This window comes from Eurosta solidaginis, chromosome 5 (genome assembly GCF_040869045.1).
Source record: "Eurosta solidaginis isolate ZX-2024a chromosome 5, ASM4086904v1, whole genome shotgun sequence".
NCBI classification, from domain to species: domain Eukaryota; kingdom Metazoa; phylum Arthropoda; class Insecta; order Diptera; family Tephritidae; genus Eurosta; species Eurosta solidaginis.
In genome coordinates, this window is record NC_090323.1 from 232,757,359 (window position 1) to 232,772,719 (window position 15,361).

Consider the following 15,361-nt stretch of genomic DNA (forward strand, 5'->3'; position numbering starts at 1 on the left):
GTTTTATATCAAATTGCCGTGGCCTTTAACCGATCCCGTCCATTTTTACTAGAAATATTTTCTGCTATAGGAAAAATTTGTGTACACAATTTTATTACGATCCGTTAATTTTTCTTCGAGTTATGGCTCCCGAAACATAGAAAATTGCTTTGTCATAAAAGGGGCGGTGCCACACCCATTTTCAAAAATTTTAGTCTTTTCCAATTTAATTTTATAATTGAATTTAAAAAGTAAAATTCTATTGATACAGAGCTCTTTTTCGCTAAGATATATCTTATTATTTTCCTCTACAACTCTTTTAAAAATCTTTTATATAAAAGTGGGCGTGGTCCCTCAACGATTTCGTAAATTTTTCTTCAAAGCATTCCTTATAGTAAAGGCAACGTTTCTGCCGAATGTTGTTACGATAGGTTTAACAATTTTTGATGTATGATTAATAATATTTGTAAAATTGATTTTATCACAATTGGGCGGTGCCACGCCTATTTTAAAAATTGTCTCAAATTTTAATTGAGAGTCTCAATATCAGCCCTCACATCAAATTTCAACATTCTATGTGTAATATTTACTAAATAATCAGGGTTTTTGTGTTTTCAAAAATGTTATATATATAAATGTGGGCGTGGTTATCATCCGATTTCGCTCATTTTCAATTCCAATCTATTCTGGGCCCAGATAAGCTCGTGAACCAAATTTAGTGAATATATCTCAATATTTACTCAAGTTATCGTGTTAACGGGCAGACGGTCGGACGGACGGACGAACATGGCTAAATCAAATTTTTTCGACACTGATGATTTTGATATATGGAAGTCTATATCTATCTCGATTCCTTTATACCTGTACAACCAACCGTTATCCAATCAAAGTTAATATACTCTGTGTGCAAATCACGCTGAGTATAAAAACTGGACCTAATTGGATTTCCGCATACCTTTTCGAATTATATATCTTCCAAATTAAGAGAAAGAAAACAAAAGTGATATTTAAGAATAGGTGATCAAACTGTTTCTATGTTCCATCTTGTGTACTCAAGGAGGCCACCTTGGAACTTTATCCTTTTTGTTCTTAATTAATGAAAGTCAAACCTATTTTGGATTATGCTTGAGTTATATGGAGCCCAAGTTATCAGATTCATTCTAGAAAATTTGTTTTTTTTTTTAGAAACAATTTCTGCTCTTCACATTGAGGTGCTTACTATGGGATCCAAGACAAATCTTTCTCCCATCCCAGTAGTCTGAAATGTTTACACCTGCCTTCAGAGACCCAGAGATATACTGGGTGTAGTATTCATTGCCAAATTAACCAGGGGTCTAGTGGAAGCACAGTTTTGCTTAGTTATATTATGGTCAATTTCCCTTAAGGCAGTCTTGAGATTTTAAATCACTTCTCTTAAGCGCATATGGATCGAATTTTGAAATGCACGAACCTTTCCGCTGTTTGCGTCAGGATTTCAACAAACATAGAACTAATTTGTTGGCTTAAATAATTAAAAATATTAGTTCGGGCGGGTGATTTGTAAACACGTCCTTTCCAACATTCCACGCATTGCAGCCCTGATTGTTTTGTGATAATTGTCACAAATTAATTCAGTGCTACTCTACATCGCGTCCATTCTGACCACATATTAACCGTCTTGTGCATAGATGGGTACCCGGGTACCTTTTGCATATTCAAAAGCCATTTTTAAATAATCTACAAATATAAACGAGTTAAAATTTTGTGGCAACGTATTGGAATAAGTTTTCTACAAAAAGAGAAAATTTTTTCAAATATACTTTCATAAAGATGGTTTTTTAATAAATTGGTTTTTTATTACTAGTTCTCATGACTGGGATACCCAGATATCACTAGTAGTTCTCACGTATGAACTGCCTCGTCGTACCCGTGTACCCAGCCATGCGAACTAAGAAGAAAAATTATTCATGAACAGGACGGTTAATATTCAATAATAATACAAAACGATTATAAAATTGAAATTATGAGATCTGCACTTCTCACCTTCTTTTAATCTCGTCCTATCTAATTGGAATGTCTGCGGAGCAAGCTTCAAGGGATGCGCCCTTTTTAGCTAGTTCATCCGCTTTTTCATTCATGTCCTCATTGACCGTTAAAACTGTTTTTTTTAGCTTCTTGTTTTCCAGAGCCAGCGACACGAGTGTTTGAGCCTATGATGTTAATATCGTCCGCCTACTCCAGTAATTGCACGATCTCTGTAGTCCTTTCATGTCAGAAGTTGTGGTGTGTATTGATAACCATAAAAATTGGTGCGGCACGCGTGGGTTCAGCAGTCTGTTTTCCTATGGTTCCAGTGAGGTTAAATTTGTAGGCAGCTTCACACTCTTTTGTCCCTTGGATTAACAGACACTCAAACGGTGATACTGGACTCCATTTATTTAGCGATTCTCTTTGTCACAACATTAAAGTTACAAATAAGACACACTTTGTTCTAGGGTATTTCGAATACATCTCGCCCGAGATATTTCGGCTTAATCTAAGCATTAAGTTACTGGATGATTCCAAAGCGTCGTCTTTCAAACAGCTACCTAGAAATCCTTTGGACAGTGCCCATTCAACACTTCAATAGAAATGGATTGTTGAACCCAAATAAACCCTTATAGGTCCGCAGTACGCTTGTAGTCATAACCCTGAATCTTAGGTTTGCAGAGCTAAGCGCCTTCATAGCTAACTGGCATAAGAACTCATCCATTTAAATCTTATGAGCACAAACAGGTCCTCAGCCTCACCTATGATGAGTTGGAATAGGCTTATGCCGATAAGTTCCTGAAACTCGCAGTTGACGAAAGCAATCTCCACAAGGAGACGCATATCACTCTGGCACAACTTCTATCTGTATACTGTAATATGCTAAACTCCTACTTAACCGGAAACAGCGCCCCAAAATATACAATGCACGTCCTGCATGTTATGTGTCGCCTCTAACACCCCTATATTTTTGATCAAACCCTGTTGTAACTGCAAGCTTGTTGAATTTTCGTCAGAAGAAAACAATAACAATGAGTGTTCGCACAATTTTTGGTAAGATTAAGTACAACAATAACCTGGACACAGCTTAGATACTTTCAGTTCGCTTTTGCCTGTTCGAGTCAAGAGATAAGTGTTACAGTTCCAGGGATATCTTTATCCCTTCTCCTAGATACATTTTTTTTTAATCAAAGAGTAGTTACATGCTACCGCAATTGAGGTAAAGTAATCTATCACAGCCACGGCCGTCATTCTGTTAAAGGTTGGTGCTTTGATAGCCGGCTACGTGAGTAAATGTTAAAGTTCCTCCCATTTACAAGGGAAAATTTCATTTTAACAGCGTTTTTGACCGCCTGAAAGACGCTGCAGTGATCAAACAGCCTAAATTGTCGGTTTACGTCGAGCTCCTGGCAGAATAGTCGTGTTGAAGAAATCCGCCTTGGTGTACATTGCGGCGCGACGCTGGTGCATAGACAATGACGGTAAAGTAATTTTTCACAACAAAATCCATATCTAGCAGACCTACGTTTTCCACTTTCATTTCAAATACCGTGGAAAAAGGTGGCGCAATGAGAGATTCTCTTCGTGCCTCCCCCAATTTATAGCTTTTCCTGTGTGTCGGTTATAAAAAATTATCAGTGACGTCCTCATCAACCAGCCGGGCAGCAGTGCCTTAGCCTATAAGATCCACACATTCTAATTAAGCACTTTTACATATCGTTTACTAGTATAAGTACATTACAGCTCATACATTATACACAGAGTAGAAAATAAGAGCATTTGGCCATGTTCGTTCTCCCATTTGGGTTTATATCCGTAGCAGGCTCATCAAAAGCCAGCTAAGATTCAATCAAGAGATCAACCATACAAATTCTAGGCTTAATATATCCGCCTATTCTTACACACATATTTACAAACATACTTACAGATAATGCCTGCAATATATTCATTTCAGCAGTAATTTTTCATGCTTGAGCCGGATCAACTTAAATTTTATTTGAATTTATGTGCATACGATTGTAGGTGTTTGGGTAAAACCTGTGAAAATAATTTCAAATTCAATTGCGGTTTCAGCATTCTAAAAGAGTCGTAAAATAATATTTCATTGTATTATCAAAGGCATTGTTAATGTATGCTGCACTTGTGTAGAAAAATAATCAATTTTGTTATTGCACTCTAAAAATAATGTCTTATTATTTGCGTTTTGATTGATTCAGACGTTGGCAGAGGAGCACAGTTGCGCATTAAAAACGTTCCACCATTCGTTTGGCGACACAATGACAATATATGTATATGGAAACAAAATATCTATAGAATGACGCTCCTTCCCATACCTGCAATGGATTATTGGAAATGTGCTTTATGCTACAATAAATTAATATGCACATTAGGCTGTCTCGCGCCTCATACAATATTCGATGCCTTCAAACGGCCCCATACATTCTGTGAGATTTAATTTAAACCTATTAATTTCAATTCAATAATCAAAGACAATAGAACCAGAAAGCTCAGCATAGAGTGATGTCAATGTCATATTTTGTAAGACTTTATTAAAACTTTGTTGACTTACCTAGGACCGATGGATGTGCAATCATTTGATAGGTCTATGAGTTTAGTAAGGAGAAATTTCAACTTTAACCGTAAACAATACAATCATTCCACACATCACTAAAGTAGCCGGTAGACTAAGTGTTCTTTGCCCATTCCACAAAAGGGGGATCCTAAAAACTGCGCCAACTTAATAAAATTTAAAAATTTACCATCGACCAGATGTCAGCAACCATCGCCAGATCTTGTAATAACCCGCAAATAAAGAATTGACACACATCATCTCTACGTCGATTTTAAAGCAGACTTCAACAGCAAGAAAATGAGCTGTTTATATGGCGTTATTATTGACTTTGGTTTCCCTGCAAAACTGACCAACAGGTCAGTCAAAATTGGCGAGGACCTCGCCTAACCGGTCGAACTTAACGAAATTTCGATGAGGGTGATCACATATCTTGCGATTCATTAATTTGAGGGTTGAGAAAATTATACTAGCTGCAGCACTTAACAACTGTGGAACAATTTTCTATAAAAGCGGCCAATAACTAGCGTATGCTGATGACATTGATATCATCGGCCTTAATACCCGCGCCGTAATTTGAGCTTACTCCAAACTGGAAAAATAAGCGATAAAGATGGGGTTGATTGTAAATGAGGACAAAACGAAGTACCTGTCGTTATCGAGCAAAAGAGTCGGCGCATTAGCGCTTTGGAAACCACGAAGGACCAGGTGGAAAACAATATACATTCTCTTGCTGTGACCAATTGGCTCCAGTTTACTAAGCGAACAAACGGCTGGCGCGCCTTGTGGGAGGATTTTGTCATACTGCAACTTCTGCGACAAAAATGTTTGTAAATTCTTTCCTCCCCTCCTATTTTCCATGTCCTATGTCTTACCTTCTCCCTTTCACTTTCCTGTTTTACTCTCTCTTAATTCCTCTCCCTCAACCTCCCTCTATTGTTCCTCATGTCCTTCCCTTCTCGAAGTTCAGTTTCTCTATTTTTTCCCATTTTCTACTCTAACTTTTTTTCTTCTACCTCCAACCTCTCTTCATTTTCCTTCCCCTTACCATTCTCTCTCTTCCTCTTCATCTCCGGTTCCCACTTTCATCTCTAATTTTTTTCTCTCTTCCAGCCTGTAGCTTTTTGTATTACTCTCCCTTTCCCCTCTTGTGCTTCTTATTAACCACTACCCCATGTTTAAACCTCATTAACACATCCCAAATACCCATATTGTGAAAACATTTCCTCCCACATACAATCATCTACAAAATGTTACGAAATTATTATAAAGTTACCAACAGATTATGCATTCGCTTTTATATTTATATAAGAGTAACCTATCGAAAGGCTGCCGAAATAAAAAAATTTAAACAAATCCACCTCACTTCCCTGAAAGAATAGTTTTTCAAATATTAAGCTTGATAAATGAGTACGCTTGTACTTAATCTCAAGAAAACCGCATCACAAAATAGACTTTTTGGAGTGCGCCGGTCCGTGGTCCTTTTTCCAGATATAAAACTATCTGAAATGTTACCTTGGTGAAAGAAGTATCCCTATACCTAAATTTAAGCAAATTGCACCATAAATTAGATTTTATGACATAGAACGCTGCATGGTCCACTTTCCGGGAATAAAAGCCAGTCAAGGATATGCGCTTGTGCCAATTTTCAAGCAAGTTGCAACATAAATAAGATTTTTTATAATAGGTCGGCCCCTGTTCCATATCCAGGAATGACATGTTTCTCAAACACTAACTTGTCGAAAGAGGTACGATTGTGTCGTATTTCAAGCATTTCGCAATATAAACTCGATTTTTTGCACAAAGTCCGTCCTTGGGCCACTTTTCGGAAAGAACAAACAATAACCTATATCGAATTTCAATGAAAACGCGCCCTAAATTATTTTCTTTTAGATAGACAGATAATCCACTGGTTCACTTCTCGGAAAGAGAGAAAAGAATGGGCCCAACTGTGGCATTCCACAGCACAATGTTGCTCTCATTGCATATGATACAGGTAATTTTTTTAAAGTTTTGTAGACTCGTGATCTAAAGCATTCTCAAATCCCCATGAACACACATACAAAATTTCATCAAAATTGGTTCAGTCGCTTAGGAGCAGTTCAGTCACAAACACACATACAGAAGAAGATGAGTGTAGGTAGGGACACAGATTGAGGGTTAGACACTCAAAAGTAGAGCAATCGGGTGGTTGAAAAGAGAAGTAACATATTTTTGAGTCGCACCCTAATGTGGTTGTATCAATGTACTTTTTTATTATTAAACAATTTTTTTATAGTAAAATATTTATAGTTAAAATTGAAGTTGCCGCTGTTTTTAGGTCAACATATTTAATTGTCATTTGAGTGTAGTTTGTAATAAATCAAAATATATACATTAAATGTGTACATTAAAGTGGTCCAAATAAATATATTTTTTGGTTTGGTGTAGTGAGAACAACACATCCAACAAGATATGTTATGCGTTTTACACGACTGTAAAGCGTTTTACATGATTATTAAATTAAACTAAAGACTAGTAAGAAAGTCTAAGTTCGGGCGATATTGAAGAGAAATCTGCGCTTACGGTCAAAAAAAAAGCCACTGAATGCATTGATAGGACTTCATCTTCATGGCTCTTCTGAGTACATTTAAAACTGACCCAGAAACTACCGCGGAATTGAAGGATAGTATAAACATGAAAATTAAATTCGCAACGGTACAGCGTCTCTTGAGGAAAAATAATTTCATGGCCCATGGCTAAAGAAAAAGCCCCATTTCCACCACAAAATAGCGATCCCGTACGCTAGCTGGTATTGTGAAATCATAAATTGGACAGGGAAAAATTGGCTATGATTCATATTCTCTTATGAGTGTAAAATAAATGTTATTCACTTAAGGTCCGCGTATCAGGAAGATTCGGTCAAAACTACGTTAAGGTAACAGTGCAGGATTCTTCGTATATAATAGGGGAAGTGAGGTTGGACCAACAATATTATAGTTTTCATATTTATGCTATGCTTCAATCCTGCGGAAGCTTCTGGAACAGTATTAAATGTATTCATAAGAGCTATAGTGACGATATTCTCATTAACGTATTCAGTGGCCTTTCGTGGTTGTCCGCTTCGATAACGAATGGATAGTCACATATTCAATATATTTCGTCCAGAATCTCCTTAGCGATAATTCATTTTAATGTGCTCTGCCGACTTTTTCCATAGTTTTCGTGCATTGCGCTTTTTAGACAATTATGTTAATTTTTTTTTTTAGATAAGACTATTACTTACGGCTTTTGTTTTTTTGACCGTAAGTGTGTATAAAGTAATATCACTTTATCCGTCCTTGGTAAAAAATTATAGCATTTTTTCCGTTTTTCGAATTTTCGATATAGTAAAAGTAGGCGTTGTTATGGTTCGACTTCAGCCATATTTAATACGATTATATTCTGGATGGAATTAAGGTGTGGCCGCAGCGTTCTCCGCCGCTCTCTCTCCCACACCTGTGATCCTGGGTTCAAGTCTAAAATTTAGAAAAATTACTTCCAACTAGAAAACACGCCCTTGGCAGTGATTTGGCAAACATTCCAAGTGGATGAAATGCTTCTCAGTGAAAATGCATCTGCCTGCAGCTGCCGTTCTGAGTTGGCATACAATATGGACAGCCAATTTGTAGAGAAATTTAGAAAAACGAAAAATGGAAATCTTCTCAGAGTTAATTCGCACTAAATTTTTTATAAGTACATTAGGGTGCGTGAATAGCTTTTTGGTATGGGGAAAAATTAGTTCAATGTAGTTAATGAGTTAGCATTTAAAACTTAATATTAATGTTTAGAGGTGCTCATTGCCATTGTTGATTTCTCATATAAATGACATGTGAAATTTTCGTTTGAAATTTTATCGCGTTTTTATGATTAGTACTTTTATTAAGATAAATAAATATTGCGGGTTCGAATCGAGCTCAAGGCCTAACAATAATTTTTTATCATTATTATTGTTATGATAAATTTTTTTCTTAATTGAAAAAATTTTTAAATTAGAATAGAAGAAAGAAAAAATTTTAGACAACTGCCAAAGCTCGTTGTATAGATCCATTTCGGGAACTGCTAAATTCCTTCATCGGCAACGTTTAGGCGCCGCTGCTATAACCATTCAGCCACCACAGCGGTTTTTTGTTTGTCTTCATTAATCCTACTTCTATTCTGGTTCGTGCCAATTGATATTCACAACACTGCGACATCTGTTGCAGAATGGCTGTGAAAATTGTACTTGTTTGTTGGCAATGCTGCCATAGTGTCATATTTTATTGACACTTTTTTCCCCGTGCTCTGGGATGTATTAACGATTTTTGTTCATACATCCCAGAGCACGGGGAAAAAGTGTCAATAAAATATGACACTATGGCAGCATTGCCAACAAACAAGTCCAATTTTCACAGCCATTCTGCAACAGATGTCGCAGTGTTGTGAAGCAGGGGCAACACCCACTCATACCATTGGAGCTGTCGTCCATTGACATTTCTCAAAATATATTAGTTTCAATGAAACAATTTAATTATTATTTAAAAATGCTTGGCACAATTGAAATGTTTTCCGTTTGAAAAAAAAAAAGAACAACACAAAATTCAATTCTCGGTTCTGAGGTGAAATCATTATTTTCGCCATGATTTACGTGCAAATGCGATCGAAATATCTTTTGAGATTTATAATCTGACCCTTATCTTCTCGAACCATTTAAAGGAGGTAAAAGGTATGGTGAAATTACACATACGACCATCGTTAGCCGAAAAAACGAAGGGCAGTTTATTTACCAATCACACTATTACACTTCTTTCCGATACGGCACCGAATTCGCATTCCTCCAATTCGGCACGTAGAATAAACAATTTTAAGACTTTTTTTGGTTTACCTCTGTTATTCACAGTAGCTCCGTTGTTCAACTAAAATAATATTCCGTTATTTTTCGTAAAAAGATTAATTTTGATTAAATGTTTTTTGTTCAGTTAAGTATTTTCAGGGCAGGACAGCAGGCACTAATTCATTAACATTTTTTAACAACCGGTTTTTTTATCGGGATATCGCCATAAAGGTGGACCAGGGGTGACTCTAGAATGAGTCTGTACGATACGGGTATCAAATTAAAGGTGTTAATGAGGCCTTAGTTCTATAGGTGGACGCCTTTTCGAGATATCGCCATAAAGGTGGACCAGGGGTGACTCTAGATTGCGTTTGTACGATATGGGTATCAAATGAAAGGTGTTAATGAGTATTTTAAGCCGGAGTGGGCCTTAGTTCTATAGGTGGACGCCTTTTCCAGATATCGCCATAAAGGCGGACCAGGGGTGACTCTAGAATGCGTTTGTATGATATGGGTATCAAATTAAAGGTATTAATGAGGGTTTTAAAAGAGAGTGGCCCTTAGTTGTACATATATGTGAAGGCGTTTTCGAGATATCGACCAAAATGTGGACCAGGGTGACACAGAACATCATCTGTCGGGTACCGCTAACTTATTTATATATGTAATATGATGAACAGTATTCCTGCAAAGATTCCAATGGCGTTTGATTTCGCCCTGCAGAACTTTTTCATTTTCTTCTACTTAATACCCACCCATTTTACAAAGTCTTTTCCGAAGTTATATTTTGCGTCAATAAACCAATCCAATTACCATGTTTCATCTCTTTTTTCATATTTGGTATACAATTATGGCATTTTTTTCATTTTTCGTAATTTTCGATATCGAAAAAGTGGGCGTGGTCACAAACGGATTTTGGCCATTTTTTATACCAAGTTAAAGTGAGTTCAGATAAGTACGTAACTATGTTTAGTAAAGATATACCGATTTTTGCTCAAGCTATCGTGTTAACGGCCGAGCGGAAGGACAGACGGACGACTGTGTATATAAACTGGGCGTGGCTTCAACCAATTTCGCCCATTTTTACAGAAACCAGTTCTCGTCATAGAATCAATGTCCCTACCAAATTTCACAAATATAGGTAAATGTTTGTTCGACTTATGGCATTAAAAGTATTCTAGATGAACTAAATGAAAAAGGACGTAGCCACGCCCATTTTGAAATTTTCTTTCATTTTTGTATTCTGTTACACCATATCATTACGGGAGTTGAATGTTGACATAATTAACTTATATACTGTACAGATATTAAATTTTTTGTTAAAATTTGACTTTTAAAAAATTTTTTAAAAGTGGGCGTGTTCGTAATCCGATTTTGCTAATTTTTACTTAGCACACATATAGTAATAGGAGTAACGTTCCTGCCAAATTTTATCATGATATCTTCAACGACTACCAAATAACAGTTTGCAAAACTTTGAAATTACCTTCTTTTAAAAGTGGGCGGTGCCACGCCCATTGTTAAAAATTTTACTAATTTCCTATTCTGCGTTAGAAAGTTCAACCCACCTACCAAGCTTCATCGCTAGGGCGTATTTGGTAATGAATTATAGCACTTTTTCGGTTTTTCGAAATTTCGATATCGAAAAAGTGGGCGTGGTTATGGTCCGATTTCGTTCATTTTAAATAGCGATCTGAGATGAGTGCCCAGGAACCTACATACCAAATTTAACAAGATATCTCAAAATTTACTCAAGTTATCGTGTTTACGGACGGGCGGAAGGACATGTCTAAATTAATTTCTTTTTTCACCCAGATCATTTTGATATATCTATCTCGATTAGTTTATGCCGTTACGGATTACCGTTATGCGAACAAAGTTAATATACTCTGTGAGCTCTGCTCAGCTGAGTATAAAAATAAATATATATTGTTCTGGCCTTGAGCTCGAATCGAACCTTGAATCTTTTATCAATAGGCCGATAATATAAAAACTTTTGATAACGATTTTCATTTAGCCGCATACCAAGAATCGACAACAATCTATACCAATATATATCACTTTAATTTTGGACACCTTAACTGTAAAGAGGAGACAGTTAAGGTGTCTTGCACTGATACATGTCGTATCCACGACCATAGCATTATAAATTTTGTATACTAGTTAAAAAATATTTGAATTTTTTAAATCTCCGTGGGCTAATATGAACTTAGAACCTTTTATGACATTCCTTACCCATGTGTAATCGGAACGAAACGCAAAATGCTTTATCCCCGACCGTGATATTATCGTTTTAGGGAGTGAGATTGCAAACAAATCGTACATTTCACTTTTGAAGGCCACCTTAATGTATGGACAAAATTAGAAACAATAAATGCCACACGTTAAACGTTAATTGTTTATCGTTAAGTACTGCATTGTATCAATACATTTATAAAATGTTTATTATTTGAGATGACTTAAAGATCATGTCACTTTTTTCTTTTCAAATCGTCAGATGCAATTTTAAATCAAATACTCGTAAACTTAGTCATAATTCATAATTCACACATAATCAATAGTAACATTTTAGAATAACAAATTTATTTATGCCAATAATAAAAATCGAATAAATTTATGCAGAATGCTTTGATTTCAAAATAATGACGAGCGTGTAGTAAATTTGTGCAGATGAGGTAACACCGTTTAATTGGGGTATTCGCTATGCATTGTTTTTCTGGTCGGTTTTTTCGAAATACATAGCCTTCTGCTGAAATGTGCAAGAACTGTGTACAAACTATGTTTCGTTAGGCGTAGATTTCCTATTAACGAAAAAAAAGAAAAAAATTTAAAAAATACAAAGATACACGTTCGAGTTTTAGTACTCAGGCTTGATATACTTTTCATAGTGAAGCCACCAACATGGGAAGTGCACCAATTTGCTCCTTATTACATAGACTATATACATATATGGATTGGATTGTCTTTTATATCCAGAAATGAGAGTTATTCTTTTTTTGCTTGGAAAATAAGAGTGAATGTTCGAGTTTTTATTTGTGTTTGTGTAGACCCTAAACTGCCCAGCATTCGTAGTCAAAAAATATTCAGAAAGGAGTACTAATTCGGATATTTTACGCTCATTGTGTATTTCAATTCTTGCGTTGGTCGACCGATATGAGCTTTATTTCGTACATTATATATAAAGGTTCATAAATCGCTCATAATTAGCTTCTTATATAACTCTTCGGGGTCACTTATGTGATTCATATAAAGGAAAAGGATTCGATTGGCTAGATAATCGTGGATTTGGGACGAAAAACAGGAACTTTGGAAGAAACCCATAAATATAGGGCATAACGACGACGGCTCTAATTAAAGACGGCGTCGACAGACCAACCAGGGCATACCACGGTGGCATTTTCGATCGAAATACTCACATTCTTAAAATGCCGGTTATTACGGAGGTGATAAGATAAAAGCGTACATGCTAATTTTAAACAGGAACAGAACGACTGATTAAAAGCTGTAATTTTATCCAAATAGAATATGAAAGAATTTTTTTAAAAATAAACTATTAATATTTGTTCCTAAGTTGCTTTATTTGCTGATCACTCTTGGCATATACATAGCTCATAATTTTCATCATATCGGAGTCACAAAAGACTCATATTTCTGAAGCAAAATTTTTTCACATATTTCGGACTCATATCGGATACCTAAGTTAGGACCCCTCCGAGAATGTTTGATGGGTGTGTAGATATGTAAACATATTTTCACTCTTAACCAAAATAAACTTCTTTGCTTTGATTTGATTTTATTTATTTTAATATAAGTTTAGGTAGTGCCGAACTCTACAAATAAATTGATGTGGCCAAAAATTTTCTCAGGTCGCATTTTAGTTTGCTGGATTCACTTTGTTTCATGTTGATGTGGAAAATAAAACAATTTAAATATTTACAATTTTTAGCAGGCTTCATGCATGACTTAATCTACGCTGATAGATGTTCTCAGTAAAAAGGTTGTTTTGTTTTTTCAAAATTTTTGCTTAAAATGAATGATGTTGAACTGAAAATAAAAGGTTTTTATTTGATTTAGTTAATGTATGAGCTTTTATGCGAGGACTGATAGCCTAAAAATGGCATTAAGACGTAAAAACAGCTATCCGCAGCAGGTGCTATATCAAAAGGATAGATGAAGTCAAGAAAAAAAACCGATATGGCGTGCCAGCGAGTAAGATGGTTAAAGAAAGATGAAGATAAGAGAAGAAGCAGAATAGAGTGCGGTACTTGGTACTGATCTATGATATTTTGTCTATGAGAGTCTTCTGCAGTTTGGTGCTGTCAGAACAGGGTGTTGGGCTGCACAAATAGATGGATGGCTAACCACGGTCTGCACATGGCAAAAATAACATAAGAAATGGAAGAATTAGGATCACGTATAAATTTCTACGAACTATCTGTGTGTTAGGCTATAGTATACAGAGCGTGAAACTAAAAAAGCTAAAAATATACATTTTGTTCAAAACTTACTTCGTGAAGATCTCAAAACTTGATATGACCTTTTTAAGCACCTTACAAGTATACCGAAATTAGGTTTTCTTAATTTAGTGCGTCATTGATTTCAAACAGTGGCACTTTGTTGTAAGGGCTTTCATTCAGGGCACAATTTGTCCAAAAACTAATGTGGTGCTAACTTTTGACTGACATCTATCTTAAATAATGACTTTGACGGTTCTCATAACACTCAATAACCGATTTCGTCAAACACCAGGCCATTGGAATTACGCACACTACAAAAAAAGGGATACCTTACGTACATATATTCAAAAGTAACAGACAAGATGTTCATGGAATATCAAAATGGGATAAACCTACAAAATCAATAAGTGCAGATTATCTTATCAAAAGCTTCGGCACTGTTCAATAAAAGTTAGTGAACCAGCTTATATTGGCACATTGATTCTCTTTGTGTATGGATTGGAACACTTTGGGAAGATAGGAAAAGGTTGCGTGAGCATTGTCTCATCTATATTTCATAATTTTGAAATATTTTGGTTCAGGTAATCAAATAAGTCATTCCAATGGGTGAAACCGGCTGTAGTGGGAATGGCACTGCCTTTGTCAATGAATGAAGCCATTGTGTTTCAGAATTTCTGTATGAAAGCGCTATTGCAGGTAGTTATTTTTACTACTATCAGGATTTGAAAAAAAATTATCTAAAATAAAATCGATATCGATATGAAGCCCTTTACTTTTCACTATTATTCCCTTATGTTTGGGGAACAGATAAAGAAAAATAGGACGACTTTAAACATTATATTCAGATCTAAATTTTTTTGGAAAAATATGCTCAAGGCATTCAAATTTAGTTCCACGTATGTGGTGACACCGTAAAATATGGTCATACAACAGAAAACACCTTCTTTTCGCACCTCAAATTATCTAAAATTTTTATTCCCACTTAAACAAAGAGAAGGAGTGAACATAGCCTCCTATGGGGATAGTAGCTGAATAATGCCTACAATCCAAAGATTTCAAATATTTGTTCCAAAGTAGGCTTATAGCGGCATAATCTCTTCTGTTCCGCTTACTGTTGTTGTTGTAGCTATAAAGACACTCCCCGATGGTTTTCGGGAGTTCTATTTATGCTAGTGGTCCTTTTTAATGGTCCTTTGCTGGATATAGATTCAGTACGTTGCGGTAACAAACACCATTAAGGTATAGCCCGACTATCTCTGATCACATTGAATATTTTGGGTCTTTCCGCCGCTCTCCCACACTCTAGTTCCAGAAGGAATTTGGCGTGGTCAGAGCCTTTGGTGCTAAAGAAACAACAAGCGCCACGGGCAAGTGAGTTTGAAAATTAGGTTTAAAATTGATCTGGCATCTCCCTGAAAGGTCTCCGTTACACGTTCTATGCTAAGCGCTCTAACCTACTGGTGGTCCTCCGTGGCAGAACTTGATTTCGATCATCCCTACGGCCACGCCTACAAGGTA